The 5,697-nt window shown below is 38.5% G+C and overlaps 1 pseudogene; it reads right to left on the reverse strand.

The window, feature by feature from the left end:
• Positions 1-422: 422 nt before the first annotated feature.
• Positions 423-2,339, reverse strand: LOC104875053 (annotated as a pseudogene).
• Between the last annotated feature and the right edge of the window lie 3,358 nt (positions 2,340-5,697).

Raw genomic sequence — 5,697 nt, forward strand, 5'->3', positions numbered from 1 at the left:
CAAAGAACAACCCTGAAGGGGATTTAGCTCAGTGGTTCCACTGCTTGCTTCACAAGCATAAGGTCCCGAGTTTGATCCCCAGTACCAAAAAAAAAAACCCTTGAGTATTCACATGCAAAGGAGTCTGAGCTTCCATAATCACAAAGAACCTTATACATTTCAAATTTTGCAGCAGCTGAGCTCTAGTTAAAGCTGCAAGTCTCACAAAATCAAGGAATGCTGAATGAGACAATGCAGTAGGAAATCCCAGCAGTCAGTCTCAATCTGCCTTTTCTCAGTTTAGGGTAAACTCTAATATGCCTAATGTGGGATGTGGAAAGGTACACTGGAGCAAACTGGGTCTTCCAAATTTGTCATCAAATACCAAGGGACGACAAGGGGTGGGTTGATTTTATGCTTAAAAAGCTTCAGAAGTTACTCTATTATAAAGGGACATGACTGAACAGATAGGAAAACAGTTTCTCCATTGTGAGTTCTCCCAGTGGCTTCTGTAAGGATCATGGAGATGTCAATCACCTGTATTTTGGAGCAATGTTTCATCTTGTTCTCCTGAGGTATGGTATTCGTGATGACTACTGCTTCAAAGCATGCATTCTTGATGTGAGAAATGGCTGGACCAGAAAAGATTCCATGAGTCAAGACAGCATAAACTCTGGTAGCACCAGCTGAAAGATGTTTGTCAGCTGCATAGCAGATTGTGCCACAAGTGTCAGACATGTCATCCACATGAATAGCCACTCCGTCCTTCACCTCTGCTAATAGCCCCATGTAGTCTACTTCATTGGCCTTCTTTCGTTCTTTGTAAACCAAGGCAAAGTCCACATTCAACTGGCCTGCAGTGGAGGTAACTCTTGGCTCCACCAGCATCAGGTGAGACAATCATACAGTTTCTCCACTCAAAGATATTCTCCCTAATCTGTTTCAGGACAGCTGGCTCTGCATATAGATTGTCCACTGGGATAATGAAAAAAGCCCTAGATTTTAGAAGTATGTAAATCCACAGTGATAATATGGTTTGCACCTGCTGCTGGTTGCATATTTGCAAGAAGTTTGGCTGAGACTGGAGCTCAGCTCTTTTCCTCCTTATCTTGCTGGGTATAAGGGAAGCATGGGATGACTGCAGTGACCCTGTTGGCTGAGGCAATCTTGAAGGCATTAGTCATTATCAAAAGCTCCATTAGATTGTCTCTGATTTCACCACAACCACACTGAACAATGTAAACATCTTCCCCACGTACACTTTCACCGATTTCCACATGCTTCTCTAAAACAGATTAAGATTACCATTGCTAAATTTCTTAGTCATCACCTTGCTCACCTCTAGGCCCAAGTGATCAGTGATCTTCTGGGATAAATCCTGGTGGGAGCTGCTGCTGAAGATTTTGATATTCGGTATCTTGGGAAACTACCCTAGACTCTCTTCGCTCAGTGATCACTGCTGCTGTGGAGGCACATCTGCTTTCCATCAGTTCTATGTAGCCAATGACCCATTTTCTGACTACAAATTTTGTCTCTTCTGGCCTTCTATCCATATTGTCATGTGTATGAGAACATCATTGTTTTTATGGAGAAATAATATTCCATAATGTAACTATATCACTTTTCTTTTTTTTTTTTTTTTTGGTACCGGGGATTTGGTCTTTGCGCTTGCAAGGCAGGCCACCAAACCGCTGAGCTAAATCCCCAGTCCCACTTTTCTTTATTGATGGCTGCTAAGTGTGTTTCCAGTTTGGCTATTACAAATAATGCTTCTATGAAATATTCATGTATTAAGTGTCTGTGGGACACGTTTCCATTTCTCTTGGGTTGATAGGAGTAGAATTGCTGCATTTTATGGTAGTTTTATCTTTAACAATCTGAGGATCTGCCAAACTTTTTCCAAAGCGGTAGTACCATTTTATAATCCCAGTAGGATTTGCCACCAACTACATTAGGTCTATTTTAGGTTCTAGATTCTTTGTTTTCTAAAACCATACATCACAAGAATGTATATAAACCCTCCTCTGGAGTGTATAATATGTAGTCTTTCATGATCTGATAGCTATCTTTACCAAATCATGAATAAGATCAGCATGAGTAAGGTTTGTTTTAAGGTCATTTTATAGTTAATTTATAGGTACATCCAGGCCTACACGTGGCCAGTGTTTTCCCAATGCCGTTGTTTTATTTGGCAGTTCTGTTTGTACTACATACAAACCTGACCTTAATCCCTTAACCCTATTTGTGTAAAAGGCTGTAGGTATCCAACTCATACATTTCTGGACACGTAATGTCCTAACTAGCAGAACACCCCAGAAGAGAGGCTGCTTTTCTGCATCACATACCCGTGGGCACACCATGGAGTATGAGAGCTGTAGTCTTTCTTGGGGAGGTGCCCACTTTTATTTCCCAGTGCATTTCTCCTTAGCAAAAGCAATTGTGCTTTCATAGTGTTCCAAAGAGGAAAGATAAGAACAGTAGAAGAGCCTTTAGCAAATTGTTTCATTTTCTGCTTTTAATTCACTTTTATTAGGTTAATTTTTTACTAAATCAAATAGTTTTATAAGGCCTTTAATGAAAAACTGTTTCCTTTTCCATCTCACTGCACTGCTAATTCCTGTTCTTCACATTTTCAAATTGTCCCGTTTTTTCTAGAAATTACCTACAGGTGTCAAAATAGCATGCTTAGGCTCTTATTTATGATTTTTAAATTTTAGGTGAGTTTATTCATCTTTGCATATAGAAAATTATAATTTACTCACCCACTGTTACCTTCCCAACCACTATCATCTTTCTACTATTCTTTGGTATAGTTATACCAAAACTTTTGAGTAAATAAATTTCAGTGTTCAAATTAATACATGTATTGAGCCCCATAGTCTTCTTTCATTTCCTTTCTTGTACAATAATTTAATTTGAAAAAATTTAATCTTCTCTAATTAGATAATTGAAATAGCTGATAAATAGTTGATAGACATTGGTTTATATTTCAGGCTTTGAAGTAATATGTTCTCATCCATCCCATAATGTAAGCACAGTGATGCTAGAAAAAGAATACTAATAATATTAGTATTATAAATAGTACTAGCAATGCAAATGCAAATGTAGTAGTAATTATCCCCAATAGCACTAATATAACATTAATGCAAATACCAGGGGAGCTCAGTGGGAGAGCATAGTGATGGAGCACATGCCTAACATGCTAGAAGCCCTGGGTTCATCCCAGGAACTACAAAATAAATAAATAAATAAATAAATAAAATACTAGGAAAGGAATGTTGCAAAATACCAAATCTCGAATATCAAGTTTGAATTGAGTATCTGTTCTGAGTCAGCAGAGACAGAGTAGAAGTGTGAATATGCTTTGAGGAGGAAGCCAGATTTAAAATGGATCACAGACTTAAATGTAAAACAATTTCCATAGTTTATGATTCTTGTGTTTCCTGAGAATGAAATCAACCTAGTTGAGAACAAGAAAAATTGTATTTATTCAGAGCTAATTAGATTACAATCCATGTAATGTGAAATGAAAAGGACTAAAGGTGTAGGGAAAATGGGAAGGGTAGGGGAAAGGTAATAAGGGAAAAGAAAAAAACAGGAGAAAATGAAAAAATGGAAATAAAGTGTTTGTAAATGGGGAGGGGAGGAGGGGGCGAAGGGAGGGCAGGGACAAAGGAAAAAAATGAGAAACAAGACCTGTCATGTAAAGGTACAAGATCCCAATGATGAATGTAACTGTACTGTATACCTAAAATGTACCAATAAACTCAATGAGAGAGAGAGAGAGAGAAAAAAACAAAGTGATTGGATTTTAAGGGAAGGTTAGAGGCTCTCTAAGTGGTTTAAGAGAGCTAGTGAATTGCAGTTTGACCTAATTGAAAGGTCTCCCATACAGGTAGCACAGTTCAAAGGGTCAGTTAGGATGTCTCTGATATCTGGTTAGCAATAGCTTCCTGCCGGGCATTTGGCTCAGTGGTTCTGCAGCCTACCTTGCAAGCAGAAGGGCCCGGTACCACAAAAACAAAAACATTAAAGAACAAAACAATAGCTTCTGACTCTGTTTTAAGTGCTCTTGAACCAATACTATTTTCTTTTGTTTTTTTTTCTTTTGATACATGTATATAGCAAACAAATTACATTTTCTTTTGATTTTCTCCTCTTGTTACATGTATTCAGTGTTCTTGAAATGACAAACAATGACACAGAATGTCTTGAAATGATATAGAGGTTGAAGGGAAGAGAGGGAAATGGGAAAAAAGAAGCTAGATATATCATGTACAGGTACAAATTCCTTATGATGATGAATGTATCATGTATATCTAAAATGTACCAATAAAAATTTTTTTAAAATGATATAGAGAACAGATCAGTGATTGCCAAAGTCTGGTGGGAAGGGAAGTAGATGTGGCTCTAAAAATGCAATATGAGAGATTGTTGTAGCAATGGAAATGTTCTATACTTTCATTGTATCGATTTTGAGATCTTGATTAAAATGTGGATATTGTCTTGCAATATGGTACCACTGGGTAAAAATAGGTAAAGAATAAAAAGCCATCTGTGTTTTATTTATTATAATATGATTTATAATTATCTCATAAAACAGGCATTATTAAGGTAAGAGTTACCATGAACTATAAAAGAAATAAATCACTAGGTAAAAGCAAAGATTCAAATTTTCAACAAAACTTTAAACAGAAAGAATATAGGAAAAGAATGGTGGGAGAATTTTTTTTGTGAGTGTGTTTTTTGTGACGGGGTCTTACTATGTAGTTGAGACTGACCTGGAACTCACTACGTAGCCCAGGCTGGTCTTGAACTCACAGCTATCCTCCTACCGTAACCTCCCCAGTGCTGGGATTACAGGCACGTGTCACCATGCCTGGCCTGGTGGGAGAATTGAATACATTCTTCCTCATAAACAAATAGATCCAGTACACTAAAATAAAAATGTGGAGTATGGTAGTGCACACCCATAATTCCAGCACTCTGGGAAACTAAGGCAGAAAAATAAAAATTTCAAGCCCAGCCTGGGCATTGAGAAACTTAACAAGATGCTGTCTCAAAATTTAAAAAGAATTGTAGGTTTTCTCTTAGTTCTGTTGATGGTTTCTTTTGCAGTGCAGAAGCTTTTTAATAAGAGATCCTGGAGGTAGGACGGGCCCTGATCCACCGCAGGAAGGAGAACCATGCCTGCTCCCGACCCAGCAGCCATTGCTCAAGCGCCGGGAAGGTCACCGTGTGGGCGCCCCTGAACCCCCATAATTCCACCCCACCGCACTCTCAGACCTCCTGACTGTGCAAGTCTTTGGACCCACTCTGCAAAGACAGAGGTGGTCATCAAGGGTATTTTTTTGAGTTCCAAACTTTGAACATCTTTAAAGAAAGGGCGTGGGAAACGTGTAATAGAACGTTGCAGAGTTCAACCATTCAGAAGGATGGGAAACTCAATCTGGGCCTTGCAGCTCGAGGTCAGTCAGCGTCATGGGGTTCAGCAATCAGCTAACTGAGATCAGGGGTCTTGCATCCTCACTCTGTCTGAGCCATTAAATGGTAAATATACTATATTGAAAAGTTTGTTCACTTCAGACATGTTCTGGACTGCTTCTTGATTTCAATTTAATTCAAATGATTTAAGGGTGATAGACTAGTGACTACCACAGGTGGTCAGTGTCCAAGTTGTGCTTGATCTTAATGTGTTGCTGATTGTATCAGTTGGGG

The sequence above is a fragment of the Fukomys damarensis genome, unplaced genomic scaffold (genome assembly GCF_012274545.1).
Source record: "Fukomys damarensis isolate Sample0158 unplaced genomic scaffold, DMR_v1.0_HiC HiC_scaffold_16, whole genome shotgun sequence".
Classification (NCBI taxonomy): domain Eukaryota; kingdom Metazoa; phylum Chordata; class Mammalia; order Rodentia; family Bathyergidae; genus Fukomys; species Fukomys damarensis.